Below are 18,038 nucleotides of genomic sequence, written 5' to 3'. Positions count from 1 at the left end.
TCTTACTTCAGCACATGACTACTTTGAACTCCTTTGAATTTGGTGTGTAGTACATTTTAACATGAAAATTTTGTATGATACTTGTCATTTAGTACAGAACAGACAAGTTAGAACTTGTTGATGTTCCTTACCTGTGGTGTGCTACTCTTTCAAATGCTATTTAAAAAATCATCTGTGAGCCAGGCATGGTGGTGCATACATGTAATCCTAGAACTTAGTAGGCTGAGGCAGGAGGATCACTGCAAATTCAGGGCCAACCTGGGCTGCAAACTGAGTTGAAGACCAGCCTGAATGCATGGTGAAACTCTGTCTCAAAACCAAAGCCAAAACAAAATCTATGAGCCTTCAAAACTTACTTCAGTGATCTTTTAGTACTAATATGTGTGTATATATATATATATATATATAACCTGTTTCTATGTTTACAAATTTAGGTTGCATCTCTTTCTGTTTATTCTTCAACAAAGTACCAGAAACAGATATGTAAATTTTAGTTTCTCTGTTTTTTTAGCTTGGCACTCAGGCATTTTATGTCAATGGTTTTTTTTTTTTTGCTGTATGTGATGTCAAAAGGAAGTTTGGATAATCTAGTTTATGACCGAGTTCCATAAGTTAAAGAGGATGCTTGTTGTGGGAGGCTGAAAAATGCTTGATAAATTAGAGTGGAGGGGATTTTTGATTTATGAGAAAATTATGAGTAAAAGTCTTAGTTCCTGTAACACTCAGTTTTATATTCACACTTGGATTTATAATAATGAAAGCAAATGGAATGTGATTTGATTGACCCAATTTATTGTATTGCATGCTTTTATAGCGTCTCATAGTACACTGAGAAATGTTCTTCTTCTGTAAAAAGAAGAAATTCTCCCATGTCCAATTTTTATTTCAGCCACAAGTTCCCTTTTTATGTGTGTTCTATTTTGGAGTTGAGAATATTATAAAATCTGGAATTTTTCATTGAGCATTCCCTCTATAATAACGTATCTTCTTGTCAAGATCTCTGCCCCATAGAAAAATATGCTTTTTTATCTTTCTTCACAAATTGATTAAAAAGTTTGGAGGAAAGCTGTCCAAAAAACCTTTTCCTATAACTTCCTAAGGCAAGTAAATTTAATCTGGTTGTTTCTTCAATTTTCTTGAGTCACTCTTTTGATTCATTTTAAAATATGGCAGAGAAAGATAAAAGAAAGATGGGAATCAATAAAATAAACCTTGACCAGATGTTAAGTCATATAGGGCTTTATAGACAGATCTTACTCATAAGATAGCAGTGGTGTTAAATAACCACAATTTTCTAGTAAATTAAATGAATAAATTAATTAAAGCACTATGTGATGATTATGAATAAGTTAGAAATCAAAAATTAAAGTAGAAACTAAAATATGTCCTTCACTTGGAAAATGCAAGCCAGCTGAACAATCAACCAGCAACAAAAATAATATAGTTGTAAAACAAAAGAAAAAAGACTGTTTTCGATAATAAGGAGAATAATCAGAGTAGGAATTATTAAGAGATTGATACAATGAAAGCCCTACACATGAAACTATGCAAGGCTTTTTTGGTGAGAATAATTTGGGGGAAAAAGCATGTATAAAATAAGCATTCAGTCCAAGAAGCTAAACAAACAGATAAATAATGAAAATGAATGTTCTGAAGCATTCAGTAATTATTGAAAATAATTTTAGTTAAATTGGATATAGATTTTGAATAGAATGAAAAAACAAGCATAGTTTTGGGGAAAAGATACTAAAGAGAGAGAAATGACGAACATAATCGATACACATGAAAGTAGTATAATCGATATACATGGTGGCACATGGGTGTAATTCCAGCATTTGGGAGGCTGAGGCAAGAGGATCTGTATAAAACCAATAGGTACTGGACGTTACTAGAAAGTTTAGGATTGGGTCAGACAAGTTATTTGGAGAACTTGTAATCTAGCAGGGAGACACAGCAACACGTTGCTAAATAAAATGAATTACTTAAGGAAACTGTTTGCAATTTTTACATAGAATGGTAAAGGAAGACCTTACTGAGGAGTAAAGTTAACCAAAGACCTGAAGAAAGTGTTTGTGTAGACTTTTCACATCTTGTGAAAAGCATTTTACATAAATGAGGTACCTCTCTGGTGTAGGAACTCACTAAAGATCTCTAGGATAAAATTGAGCAAGGATCGTTGGTGGTAGAAAATGAAACTAAAGAATTAGTAAAACAATTAGTTTTATGTGACTTTGCAAGTCCTTTAAAGGAATTGAGAGTCAATTAAAGTGAGATAAAATGAAGAAATGTGTGAAAAGTTTCACCTTTGGCTTCTTTGTGTAGAAAATGATGAAGAATAATTAGTTCAGAAGCAAAAAGAACATTTAGAAAACTACCTAAACAATCTAAGGGAAAAATAAAGTTTTGGTGAAAGTGACCTAGTGACCAAACTAGTGACCAAACTAGTGACCTAGAAGAGGAAATACTATGCAGATGGATAGACAAGCAAATGTATACACATGTGCACACTTCAGGGGAAGAAAAATACTGTGGTGTTTTTTAAATAGATGGTGTTACCTCCGTCTAGGGGAAACCTAGAGGATTTAGTATATTATAGAAAACACACTACACTGCTGGCTTGTAGAGAAGAAATTGAAGTTTTTTTGACCAAGAAGTCTAAAATCTCAATGACCAAAGTTACCCGAGCAGAAGTTTGCCATACTAGTAAATGTCTGGAAGCTATTGGCCACTATTTGGGAAACTCTTGTAATTGTAGAGCCCAAAGGTAACTTATATTAATCTCATTTTGTCTCAATAAATTTACTATTAAACTATACAAGTTTTGAAAAGAAAAACCATGGTTATTAGAGGGTAGAAAGTATGAAATTAATAAGATGAATGAATATGTTTAATTGTAGGTAATAAGGTAGAGGCTACAAAAATGAAAATAATAGTTGACAAAAATGTAAGCGATAATAAACATAAAATAATTATCTGTATGGTTATATATAAATATTCAAAAATATAGAAGATTGGTTGAATTTCTACGAAAATAAGCCCATGTTGGACTCAAAAATATTTGGGAAAGTTCAATTAACCCCTGCAATAACATCAAAATATACGACAAGTTAATCAAATGTCAGAAAAGAAAAAAATTGTTTGGAATGTTCTACTGTACACATTCCAAACTTCAAAATAAACATCCATTGATAAAGAATAAATAATGGCTTATTAAATTATGCTTATTAAATTATGACATATATACTCAATATATGTAGGATCATTGAAAGAATGAAGTGAGTTTGTAAAACATGAAATGGAACCTGAAAAATAACGTATTTGTTAGTGAAAATCATTTCAGAACAATGAGGCATAACATTTTCAATTTGTTATACTGTCTGTATATTTTAATGAATGTACAAGTATATGAATATTTTTTAGGGGACACAAAATCTTCGAAATTTTACCCATGAAAGAATTAGGAAGTCTAGAGTAAAAAAAAATTCACATTTTTCAATGTAAACACATTGATGGACACAAATTTTTTTGCACTCAAGATTGAACTGAGGAAGTACTGAGCTTATATAACAAACCCTTTCTTTTCTATTTATTTATTAAATTTTGAAACAAAATCTTGATAAATTAGCCAAGCTCACCTTGAACTTTCAATCCTCATGAATCAACTTGTCCAACAGTTAAGACTATACTTCCAACCAGGATTTTTCAATATGAATATACTCCTGGTATTTGTCATGAAAAATGTAATGATAGAATATTCCACTGTGCATTTTTATGGTTTATATGCTGGATATATTATGTTACGTCATATTTACAAATAATATAGCTATATATTACATTTTTAACACTTTGCAACATTTTTATATAAAGGGGTGAATTTTAAAAACAAGTTAGAATGGTATTATTAATATAGTCAATACTACAAATCTAACATGTTTATATGCTAGAATAAATCCCAGAGAGCATAATCTTCTGTTTAATGACTGAATTCTGCTTTTCTGTTCAGGAATATGAATATTAACTATCACCTCAGGCTTTCTATAGATTTTTACATAGCTTTGTATGTTCATTAAAAGAATGGTAATTAATTTTTATTGTCATCTAAATTTAATTTTTCATTCTTTATTGTGCCTTCTTCAGTTTGCAATCTTTCTTCTTTTGGGTGCCTTAAAATATGAAAAGAAGGCTATCATTTTTGTTATTGCTCTTTAATTCATAAATTACTTTGATATGTGAGTGCACATACACCTAAATAAAGCTTTGTAGTTTTGAGCAGTAATGCTTAAGTATAACCCTTGCATGTGATACATAAAATAAATTTTTAACGATGTTGATGATATGCAAAATTAAATTTGTATATGCATGAAATCATATTTCTAGTTCTTAAAGATTTTTTAAACACAGTGTTATCTTTGTATATTCTTTGAAATGACAAAAAGATACACCTTGAAATGTATAGATTTTGAGAAACTAGGTACTTAATGATGATATAATTATTATTTTTAAAACATCATGCAGAATCGCAAGGCATGATGTCATATGACTGTAATCCCAGCATTTGGGTGGCTGAGGCAGGAGTATCACTGTGTATCACTGTGAGTTTGAGGGCGGTCTGGGCTATATAGTGAGACCCGCTCTTAAAAAAAAAAAAAAAAAAAAAAAGCAGTCATATAGTAATCCTTTGCTATAGTTCACTCTCATAACCTGAGAATGTAATATGTAACCTAAACATATCTCTCCATGAATCCACTTTCTCTATTTAATCTCATACTTTTCTACCTCTCACATTTCAATTCATTTTTTGAAGTTGCCCATTCTTGATATTATTTCTCATTCTGAAAACCATGTATAATTATTTCACAGTTTAGTTCATGAGTCATTTTTTTCTCCTGTGCTCTGAGGCTGTTACACTCCAATTTTAGGTCTGCAATACTTTTGGGCAATTACTGGAGTTGTCACTGATGGGCTCTGTACAATGTATTTTGCATTCATAAGTCTCATCAGGCTCACTAACACCTTTGATTTCCTGCTTGAACATTATTTTTCATCCAAACAATGGAGTGTATGGCGTACTTTGAGTTAATTTCTTATTTTCAGTCATTCATACATTCAACCTAAAGTCTTATCCTTATTACATAATCTAAAAATTTTATATTGGTAAAGAAAGAACAGAATATGGTTCCCCCTTTGCAAGATCCAAAGCCGATGGAAAACATAATAGATGTAAAGCCTGTATTCTTCAAGCTAAGTATTATTCATGGATATGCATTATATATGCTATGTGAACATCACTGGAAAAATAATTCCAGTAGAAGTTTACATAGATAACAAATATTTATTGCCATATATTTTGGGAAGAACATTCCAAGCAAATCCAGTAGCATGGGGAATCTATTTTGGATGTTGAAAGTGAATATGGGGTTTTGGTAGTTATAAGTACTTATTTGTGGTTAAATTGCAATAAGACTTTCAACTACACAATTTTAAAAGGTCATCAATCATAAAGTGGCTCAGTTTGTGAAAAAATGAAAGACAAATAGCAATTTGAGAGTTTCTACAATAGTGTAGTGATTAAATGATCTCTACAATAAGATAGAGACATTGCAAAGAGAAAAAGAGCAATAACAGATATTAAAGAGCCAAATGCAAAACTTTGGATATTAAGCAAGCTACAGGATCGCAGAGAGCATTATCAGTCTATGTTTTTGCTGTTAATCTGAGATGGCAGTAAAGGAAGAATGATGATTTAGTAAAGGAAGGATGTTAAGTTCCATTTTGTCCATATCCAATTAGAGATACAATTTAAACCCTCAGAAGGAGACTTGTAAGCATTTGAAGGTCTGAGGACACTAAATATAACTCCAGCTTTCTCCCCTTCAAAAATATCTCCCACAAAACAAGGAGTGGCTTATATTTGAATCCTTACCACAGCTCTCATGTCACAAGGGTATTTTGATTTATCTTTTTCAATTACATTTTTTTTCAGAGTAGAAAAGTAATGTGGAAAGAATAGACACTTGTCCGAAATTACTTCAATCAATGCTAATTTGGAATACTTACAGAGATCACCAATGCAAAAGAACAAGAGGAGGCAAAGAAAATTAGCACCAATTAGTCATTATTTCTAGGAGGGTAACCTCACAGATTCATAGGTCACATGTCATTATAAACAAGGTCATTAAATAATTTAAAAATGTAATAGAGAAAATGATCATGCAGTAGAGACCACAAAAATATTTCAAGAAGAGTGTAAGATAAAAGGTAGTCTGAGACATACTTAAAGTTTTGGATAAGACAGTGACAGCATGATCTCTGCCTTTAACAATGACCACATCTCAAACAATACAGGTGGTTTTGAAGAAGATATAAAAATAAGTCACAATGACAGAAATATAAAACACTGATGAATTAGATTCTGAAATTGAAAATAAAAAATGGAATAAAATTGTTTTACTATTTTAAATATATATGGTTTTAATATGTATTAATAAGTAAAGGAAATATTATATGTTTAATTTACAGTCTGCTAGTAGAGTATATCCTTAAAATTTCCTTTGAGAATATGGAAGGTTACTTTACATTTGTTTCAGCGTCTACATGAAATCAATCTGGAACTCATAACAGTGATACATACCATATATGGGCCAAATGGGATCATAAAGCCGTATTAACTACATAGAACTTTTAGCCTTTATTTTCTCACCAGATGCTTTTCCCCTGTCAGCTGCGCTCCATTTGTGCAGTGAGATTATTTCAGTTTTCTACCAGAACTCAAGCCTTGCCCTAAAGTCACAGAATAGAGCTATGGTCCCTGTTCTGAGCCTTTTCTCACCCTCTGTCCAGGGTATTATATCAAAGGCCGTAACCAGTTAATGTTCCCTTTACATTGGGTGTCCCCTGCTGGATTCAAACACAAAAGTCCTGTTAATACACAATCAGGCAATGGTCAGCAACTGTTCCACTGCTCCACTGCTTACATCATCCACAAAATTAAAATTTTCCAGGTATGGTGGTGGTCACTGTTGCATAATGAAGGCTGAAATTTAAGGCATTTTGGACAAGCATCAGGCAGTCACCCTGGGGGACTAGTTCACCTTCTGGAAAGAATGAATAAAGATCAAAACCAGGCCTGTGAACAATGCTTTTAAAGCTTCACTCAAAATCCAAAAGTCTGCCTAAGATCTTGCTATGAGCACCGATGGAAGTCTTTATTATTCAAACTAGTTTGAATTCAATATGCTTTTATGTGCAGCCCAATTCAGCTGTAATAGGTTTTAATGTTCTCTATTCTTCCTTGAATATAGTCACTTTGCTGTTCGAGTTGCAAAAGCTATTTTCCATGCCCTTAGTTCTCCACGATTAGGGACTATCCCAACTGAGTGTGTATGCCCAGTGTTATAACACCTGTTACCTCTGTTCATACTTAGTAACACATCTACACTTCATCTCATGGCATCATGCCTTTTATCTTCTAGTTCTATTTAAACTCCCCAAAACATAATCAGGCACTCTCTATCATACTGTCTGCTTCAGTGATGTATGTGTAAGTACATTTCTTTCATACCCTGTGGTCTACATAAGCTGCCTCTAATTTCTGTATTACAGATGCCTTTTACCTGCTTCTTTAATAAGTAAACTACCTGTGTTTCAATACTCAGCTTAATTTCAATTCCATTAGGAATCATTTTTCCATGTGTGGAACATTCTCTCTCTCACTTTGTTCCCATTGTACTTTTTGGCATTCTCCTACTGGGTAAGTACAGGCTTTTATTGGTAGATGTTTACTACATTACAACATCTTTGATGACAGAAATTTTATTTTATGCATCTTTTTTTCTAGAAATGTAACATGTATTTTTGAGATATCCATGGATAGCAATCATAAATTCTAGGAAGGAGAAAAAGAGGACAAAAGGAGGAGGAAGAGAAGAAACAGAAACCAGTTTCGAAAGGAGAAGCAAAAATCTGATGATAAAAGGCAGTTTTTTTTAAAAATGATGACTATAACCAGTACTAATCACAGGCTACTGCTAAGAAATGATTTATGAAATATGTAAATATACTTCTATTAAGATTAACAGTGTTAAACAGTTGATGTATTGCTTGAAAATTAGCAAAATGCATTTCATTAATTTGAGGGTCATAAAAAACAATTTAGTTTCAGTTTAAAAGTCAAAGCATGAAGAATCCCCAAATATATTATTTTAAAAAGCCAAACTTGGTTGAATGACATCTTCCTAGCAAAGTATCAGAAGCCACTAACATACAGATTAGGACAGTATTCCCATGGATACAGTGATGGAAGAATGTTTGATGGCAACCATGAAAATTTCCAGGAAGCAAGCCATAAGGTGACACAGAATATTCTGAAATAGAAAGGAAAAAATTAGTTTTCTATGTTCATGGTCATTATAAATATATTTTAACTCAATAATGAATTTTTGGGAAGTCAATACCCCTGCTTTGATATGTTTACATTTGTTCCTTCTGAAACTCATAATGGAGTTTTAAAACTTGATCAGACTGTAGTGGGGCCTTTGGGTACAGTTGGGATTAGATGAGCTGATCAGGGTGGAGCCTCATAACTGAATGCTAGTAGCTTCATAGGCAGAGACAGTGAGACCGGAAGAGACACATTTGCTTACTCTTTGGCATGACTTAAAGCCCCTGGTTGCTTTGCCTCAGGCCTCTGTTGCCTTATGACTCTGCCAGCAGGAAGCCATCACAAGATGCAGCCCTTTGACACTGGACCAGAACGGTGAACCGAATCATATTCGATTTCCTTATTATTTATCCAGTACATGATATTATATTATTAGCGATAGGAAGCAGACAAGGTAATACTTTGCCCCTTGTAAGAAGTAGATTTTTCTTTGGATAACTCAAAAATTTCTAACTTTAATCTCAGGTATTGATATGCTTTTGAAATACTGTTTTAAAACACATTTTTGTGTCCCTAATTTGATATAACTTTTAAATATTTTGGAGCACATCTGGATTGATTGTATGTATGAATATCCTTGCCTAATATAGAGAACAAATGCTCAAAGAAGAATAATTGGACAAATTATCTAGCAGAAGCCACCAACCATTTACTGGTGGCTTGGACCACATTCAAATTATTCAGCATGGGTACATTCTTCCTTCCAGGGAGCTGTAACCCAGTGTGACTGGACCTGCATTAATGAATAATTTGTAATCTCTCAAAGTTAGTAACACTACAAATTACAAAAGTAATAATTCAATTAAAGTAAATTCTTATAAAATTCAATTATGATACAATTCCAAAGGTCACACCTCCTTCTACAGTTCCTATTTTGATAAATGATACAGTTTTTCAGAGAGAGCCAAGCAAGAAAGTGGTCATTTTAAATTCCTCTCTATTATATAGCTTTTATTTCTAATTATACCCTCACTCACTAAATGCCTCTGTATTTTTACTTTCACTCTGTTCAATTTCTAACTTGGTTTCTGTATCTGTTTATGCTTCTTGCTTTCCAATTATATTTCATATGTGATTTTCTATGTGATATCATACTACTTGCAGGGGTCAAACACTAAACTATCTTTCCATATAATCCATATGCTCTTCCTTTAAATTTTTTGTCTTATTAAATGACAGCTCATTTAAAAAAAATCTTTAGGAAAAAATAATAGAAGAGAAAGGGAAGTAACAAGACAATGATTATATATATATATATATATATATATATATATACATGTGTGTATATAAACACATATATATGTATATATACACATATATATACATCTCAAATCCCCATGATGACTATATCACAAAATGTACTAATAATAAAAGCAAAAGATAAAAACAAGAATACTCTTTCTCTCATACTGTATCAAATGCGCAAGTGCATAATGTAGGGTTAAAGTTTTAAATGCATCTCTTGTTTACCTTTTCTCACTATGTTAATGTTGATAGTTGATCTATCTATGGCTTAATTTATTGAAATAGCCTGCTAACCTTTCTTTTTCCCTGGTTTGGTTGACTTGTTGCAATCTATTCTCCAAAAAGTATCTAGAAAATTCTCTTTTTTAAAAATATAGCTCAGGTCATGTCACCATATTCAGCTCTAAATGGTTTTCTGTGTCATTAAACCCTGGTTTTTCTTAACACTGAGTCCTTCTTAAAGACAAGCACCTATATACCTTTTCCCTGCTGCTTTCTGAATTTACCTCCGTACATGCTTTCCTTAACTCAATTCATTTTCACCCTCTTAGTTATTTTTTACTTGTCGCTGACACAAAATTCTTGATACCCAAGTTAAAGGAAGAAAGGTACATTCTTGGAGGTTTTAGCCCATACTCAGTTGGCTCCAAGGCAGGGTGGCAGGGCAGCTATTCATGACAGCTGCAAAAAGCAAGGTGGAAAACCAGCAAGAGAGCCAGACACACCTTCTCCCCATATGTCATAGTTTGGCCCCACCCTAGTGGGTGTCGCACTCACACCAATCAGAGTGCTAGACAATAATCCAATCACAAACGCACAATTGCATGAGGCTTAGGGGCCACTGACATAAACCATGACACACCCTTTTGATCTTTTTACCAATTTTTTTGTACAGAACAAATATACTTTTGACTCTGAGTCTTCTTCAGGGTCCCTCTGGTCTAGCACATTCTCTGTCCAGAAAGCTGGACTTACCTCTACACAATAGTTGGTCCACAGGCAAGGATCCCTTCACCCCAAGTTCTTCCCTCACCATTTTCGAAGGAGGAGCTCGTTGCTTCTCACTTATTCTATCTTTTTTCATGTTTTCTTTGTATACATAGTACACAGAACTACTTGAGTTTTATTCATTTAATTTCTTCCTTTAATAAATATTTCAAAGCAAGAAACTCATCTGTTTATCACTATTGTATTTCCAGTTGATAATGTAGCGGTACCATGTGTTCTATTATATGATACAATTCAGACTAAGAAAAAAAATATATATAAGCATTATGTACATCCATGCTCACTAAGTTTATTTTTGAATTCAGAACATTTTGTGGAGGATATATAACTTTTTTCTCTAAAATGAAGAATATCTTTATAAACTAAAGAATCTGTAGTTTCCAGAATAAGACTTGACACTTCAACTGTACCTTAAATTTGTATCTCTAAAAGGAGAATTGGAGCATGTAATTAAGAAACAAATTAAACTTTTCCATCTTTTTCATTTTTAGCATGACAGTCAGGGACAGACATGGACACGACCAACTTATCTCTTCCTTCTGTTCCTGCTGTTACACAGAAACCAGTTGCTTGTCTTCATACCTTGATTTGTCTTAGGATTAAACGGCCTTTGTGTCACCACTGCTCTTCCCAGTGTCTGGCTGGATGAGTGGAGCTCGTAGACAGACCCTGGACATTTCTACACAACGCTGGAAGCTGATTGGTTGTCCCTCCTCTTGGCCTATCTACTATCTACCATGACTCTGTAATCTGGGGCTCTAAGTGCACAATCTTCCATTCTCTTTTTGTACATCTAAGACCCACATTGCTATCTGTAGGTTTTTTTTTTGCTTACATTTGTTTCTAGTTTCTATTCATTGAAGATGTTTACCCAGTATATATCTTGCAGGCCTGATTTCATTTTGTTACCTAATTCTTAAAACATCCATATCATCTGTTATACATTTCAGAGTTACTTTTTTATAAATAAAAACTATTTGTATATCAAAAAGAGTATATACATTCCATAAATACATTTCTTAAAAAATTCCGTGTATATATTATACACGGAATATATTATATTGTGTATATATTATATATTTTTATTATATTTATTTTCTATTGTGAAACATATATATTTAGTCTTACATCCCTATTCTTCTAATATCTTGTTTTATTATATCAATATTTGTATCAACTAGCTTTCTTGTTGTGGGATAAAGTATCTGATACTTTAAAGTTAAAGAAGGGGTGCTCTATTTGGCTCAGTTTCAAAGGACTGAATTCATGCCATTCCAAGGTAGACAAGGTATGGTGGTGCAAAGATTCTCACTTCATAGAGACCAGGAAGAGAGCCCAGAGAAAGGTCACCAAAAGAAACACGACACCTAAAGGAATGTCCCCAGGGAACCACCTTCTACATCGTGGTCCAACTGCTGAACAGGACAGCATCTATGAAAATCAGTGTATTAATCCACTTATCAGTACAGTACCTCCTCTGTGATCCAAGCACTTCTCTTCTCAATACAGTCCAGTTGACATTTAGGATCAACTGATACAGTATTCAGTAGTTCATATGACTCTATAAGCATTATTCACAGCTGAACAATATAACATGCCTTGACTGAACTACTTTCTAATTCACTATGTTAGTTTTCCTTTGAATTAACTGTCCAGTGATCCTCTCTGCCTAGTTTACTATAGATAATGAACCTGTTTATCCTCATATTTTCTTTCAGAATTTATACTGTCAACTCATTAGGCCGCTTGTGAATTACATTATTGTGCTCCTAGTGAAATTTTATCTAGGGCCTGTCTTACCATTATTTCCAGCAGGATATATTTGTATCAGGAATTGAACTCAGGACCTTGTGCTTGCCGGGCAGGCTCCTGTGCCTCTGTGCTCCACGCCGGCCCTTGGGCTTTCTCTTTATATCACTTCTCGTGGCATCATGGGGATTCTGTGTATTTCCTCTAGTGTAGAATTCTTGTATTTCTTTTACCAGGTTTATTTACATGTTCAGGTCTCTTTTGTCTTTCATTCAATTGCAGTAAGGTGAGTATAACATTCAAGACTCAATATAAATTTTTCTTCAAAATTTTGAAAGTATTTTTCATTCTTCTGGAATCCACACAGACTGCTAAAATGCTTCAAGTCATTCAGATTTCCATTTATTTTGCCAGAGAACTGTTTCAAGTTTTTCCATTGATACTTTTCTTGCTGTTACAAATTTCTTTACATTTATTTTGGAGTAGGTCTAATGTTATCAGTTATGTTGGACAGTTGCTACAGTCTTTTGTCTAGAAATTCAGAATTTTCAATTTTAGGAAATTTTCCTTTTTCTTTTTTCATGATACCATCCAATAATTTTATTTTATTTTTTATTTTTGTGTTTTTGACTTTTGAGGAAAATTAATAAATTTAATTTTAAAATTTTGAGAAATTTTATTTTTAATCTTGCTATCATGCATTTTTTAAAATTTATAGGACTTCCTTTGGTTTCTTTTATTTTAAAATGTGTGTCAGATTTACTTCACTATGAGCATGGCCTCATGTTGCATCCCGTTTTTGCCTATAAAAGTGTCAAGTTTGTCTTTCTTTATGGCAGAGTAGTACTCCATTATATAAAAATATCACTTTTTTTTTTATTCAATCCTCAGTTGATGGACATTTAGGTTAGTTCAAAGATCTAGTTCTTAAAAATTGTGCTTCTGTTAACATGGGTTCATACATAATTTTGTGGTATGATGTTTTTGTCCTTCTGGGAAGATATCCAGAAGAGGAATAGCTGAGTCAAATGGGACCTCCACTTCTAGTTTTTCTGAAGAATCTGCACACTGATTTTTACAGTAGTTGCACCAGCCTATACTCCCACTCACAGTAGAAAAAGGTTCTTTTCCCCCCACAATTCCTTCAGTGTTCGTTATTGCTTAATTTCTTGATAATACCCATTATTTCTAGAGTGAGGCAGAATCTCAAGGTTGTTTTAATTTGCATCTCTCAAATGATCAGTGATGTTGAACATTTTTTCATATAATTATTTGCAGTTTGTGTTTGTTAATCTAAGACATGTGGATTCACCCCAGATGCCCATTTTTAGATTGGGTCTTTAAATCTGAGAGGACTGATTTTTTTGAGATCTTTGTATGTTCTCAATAGTAATCTTTTGCCTGAGGAACAGCTGAAAATTATTTTCTTCCACATTTGGGTTGCCTTTTCACTCTGTTGATGATTCCTTTTGCTGTGCAAAGGCTTTTTAATAAGATGAGATCACAGTTGATTATTCTTTGTAATAGTTCATGTGCATTAAGGGTTTTGGAAGTATGGCCATTTCCACTATATTGTTTCTTCCTTCCCAAGAGAAGTGGATATCTCTCCATTTTCTAATATCTTTTCAGTCTCCTTTTTGAGGGTACCGTAACTTTCAATGTGGAAGTCTTTTACATCCTTTGTTAAATTGATGTCCAGGTATTTCATTTTTGTGTGTGCTATTGTGAAAGGTGTTTCCCTGATTTGTCTCTCAGTGAATTTGTTATTCATGGACAGGAAGACTATTGATTTTTGACTATTGACTTTGTTTTCAGTGATGTTACTGAATTTTCTTATTAAATCTAGAAGTTTTTAGGGAAATTTTTGGACTCTTCTATGTAGAGTATCATGTCATCTGCGAATAATGAGGGTTTAACTTGTTCTTTTCTATCTTAATCCTTTTATTACTTTCTCTGCTCTGGCTAATGTTTCCAGGACTCTGATGAATAAGGGACAGTTGACATCCTTGTCTTGTTCCTGCTTTTAGAGAGAGAGCTTTCAGTTTTTGTCCATTTAGTATGATAGTGGTTGTTGGTTTGTCATAGATAGCTTTTATCAGATTGAGATAAAGACCATCTATTCCAATTTTCTGTAGGATTTTTATCGTAAATGAGTGCAGGGCTTTGTCAAATTTTTTCTGCCCCTACTGAGATGATCATAAGATGTTTGCCTTGGCTCTGTTTTTATGGTGTATTACATTTCTCAATTTATGTATGTTGAACCATCCTTGGAATGAATCCCACTTGATCATGATGTATAATCCTCCTAATGATTTGCTGTATTCTGTTTGCCAGTATCTTATTGAGAATTTTTGAATCTATGTTCATTAGCTAAATTGGCCTGTAATTCTCTTTCTCAGTTGGGCCCTTTTTGGTTTTAATATCTGAGTAACACATGCTTCCAGGATTGAATTTTTGAATGTTGCTTTTTTTCAATTGCATTAAAAAGTTTGAAAAATAGTGGTGTTAGGTCTTCTTTAATTTTCTTGTAGAATTCAGCAGTGAATACGTAAGGTCCTGGAATTTACTTTGTTGATAGATTTTTCAACTATATCTTTGACTTCATTGATTGATATTGGTTTATTTAGGATGTTTATACCTTCTGGATTCAGCTTTGGTAATTCATATATATCCTAGAATCTGTCCATTTCCTCTCTATTTTCCATCTTGTTAGAGTACAAGTTTTCAAAGTAGGTATAGATGAATTTCTGGATTTCTGCAGGGTCTGTTTTGATTCCACCCTTTTCATTCATGATTGCACAGATTTCAATCTTTTCTTTTTTGATAAGGTTGAATAAAGGTTTTTCAATTTTATTTAATCTTTCAAAGAACCAGCTCTTTAATTCATTGATTCTTTGTATTGTTTTATAGTCTGCAATGCATTAATTTCTGCTCTGCTCTTTACAATTTCTTTCTTGTACAAGCCATTTGCTTAGACTGCCCTTCTCTTTCTAGAAGTTTTAGATTTACTATTAATTTTTTATATGTGCTAGCTCTGCTTTTCTCTGTGGATATTTGCTGCTATAAATTGCTCTCTCAGGACTGTTTTCATTGTATCACATAAATTACAGTATGTTGTATTGTCACTCAACTGTAAAAACTGTCTAATCTCTTCTTTAATTTCATTTGTGACTCATTGGTAGTTCAGAAGGCTCTTTTGATTTCCATGTGTTTATGATGTTCTTGTGGTTACTTTTGCCATGGATTTCCATTTCCACTGTGATCTGATAGTATGGATTGGGTACTTTCAGTTCCTTTCCATTTACTTAATAATGTTCTATGATACAGTATGTGTTCTATTTTGGAAAATATCTCATATGCAGCTGAGAAAAACATGTGTATTCTGATACTCTATATTGGAACACTGGCGACAAAAAAGTCCGTTTGTTCAGAAGTTTTGTTCACTTCTAATATTTCATTATTGATTTTTTTGCCCAGTTTATCTGTCTTTTTGTGACAGTGCAGTACTGAGATCTCCCAATATAATTGTATTAGAGCTTATTTGATTTTTCATGCCCATTATTATTTGTTATACATAGGTGCACTGATGTTTGTTGTGTATATTTTATGGTTGTTATTTCTTCCTCTTGGACTGTTCCCTTTTCTAGGATGTAGTGACCTTCTTTACCTCTCTCAATCACTTGAAATTCACCTTGTTTTCAAATAGAATAGCTACCCCTGCTTTTTTTTTTCTGGGTTCTTGTTGCATGAGGTATTGTTTTCCATCCTTTGAGTTGCAGTCTATGAATTTATTTTTTTAACTAAGTGTTTCTTGTGTGCAACGTATTGTTGCATCATGATTCTTGATCCATTCTTCCAGTCTGTCTTTTGATTAGTGAACTGAGACCATTAACATTGATGGTTAACGTTGATATATGTTTACTTATTCATGTTATGTTATTTTCTTGTGGTTAGCTCCTTCTCCCTTTTTCTCCTTCTCTCTAATTGTTCATCTTTCCTGGTAAATTCCTTCTGTTGGGGTTCATGGAGCTGTAGTCCTTACTATCTCCTTCTAGAATGTCCTTCAGAATGTTTTGGATTACTGGTTTGTAATTTTCCCAACTGTTCTTTGCCATTGAAGTATCTTAATTCTCCATCAGTTTTGAAATATAGTTTCGCAGGGCACATCAGTCTGGGTTGAAAGTTATTTTCTTAGAGAGCTTGTAATACTTGACAAACTGAGCTAACCCTTAATTTGCCACTTTTAACCATATATACTAGATTGGTGATTGTATAACAATATCGAAAACAAACCAAAAAACTATATGTAGCATACAATAATATGTCAATTGGTATATCAATTTTATCCTTGGGGATTAAAATTTAAAATAGTTTAAGGAGAAAATAGAGAATTAGAACAAGAGAAAGAGATTAGAAGTAAGTTTGTAGGACCAGGGGGCGTTATGCTAACTTTGGGAAATGCATAGACGGTCATAGGTAAAGAGTGAAGGAAGAGATGAAAAGAATACAACCAAACCATAGAGAAGGTAGAAACCACATTCACATTTATATAAAAACAAGATCAAACAGTGAAGGAGAAATAAAAAAGAGAAAGAAGTAACAGAACCAGAAAAAGGCTACTTCCGGGTTTGTCCAAGTTTGTCTCTGCTTTTTCTGGAGACAACCTGCAGAAACAGTCCCAACCCATGTGGATTTATCCCAACAAGCCAATAGAAGATTTTTGATAGAGTCGGGGGAAATCTCAGTAAGCCTGCACTTTCTGCTGGAGACCAGTCCGTTCATTTGGCTCACCACTTCCCAAGCACCTTCTACGGGTCTGAGCCCTGCTGTGAGCTACTAGATGGAGGCAGTTGCAGTTCTGTGTTCTGATCTCGGCCAGCCTGTCTCCATATGGCTCTTGGCCAATTGCTCTCTCCCACAGCAGGACTGAGATCCTTGCACGTACCACCAGTCAGTGAAGTCCTTCTTGTCCACTACTCCCCTCCATGTCCACTGCTCCCCCGCATTGCAACAACTCTCCACTGAGATTTCCAGGGTCACCAGCCATCACCATCACTGTACTCATGCATCCACACGTTTAACTGATCTTCTTACACAGTGAGTCCCTTCTCAGGGAGAAGGCTCCACTGCCTACCTCCTGCTGGCCACCTCCGGCTTCCTTGAAGTTTCTGTAGCCTTCAATTTGTGCTTTAGATTCAAGGTTACAGGGAACCCACTTTCCTCCTTTGTGTCCTCCTCATGTTGCTATATTCCAGCGTGTGAACAGCACCTCTCTGCTAGGCACTTTCTCTGCTGCTTAGTACTCTAACATCTTGGGCCCTAACTCCTGGGTTTCCAAATATTGTTTAATCGTTTCATGCTGGAGTTTGATCTTAGTGTATGCATAACAAACAAATGTTTTTCCATTCCTGAATACTCTCTTTGCAATAAATGTTTTAAATATATATATTAAAAACATATATTATATATATATATAAAATGTAGTACCCTCTTATGAACATAAAGACTGATCAAAGTACATAATGAACATTTAAATATTTAAAAATATATTGATAAAAACCATTGTCATAAACATTTATTAAAATATCCTCCCCTA

The sequence above is a fragment of the Cavia porcellus genome, unplaced genomic scaffold (genome assembly GCF_034190915.1).
Source record: "Cavia porcellus strain 051 isolate PalLab524CR breed Dunkin Hartley unplaced genomic scaffold, mCavPor4.1 scaffold_20, whole genome shotgun sequence".
Lineage (NCBI taxonomy): Eukaryota > Metazoa > Chordata > Mammalia > Rodentia > Caviidae > Cavia > Cavia porcellus.
The sequence above is the reverse complement of the archived record's forward strand: the minus strand, read 5'-3'. Positions refer to the sequence as shown.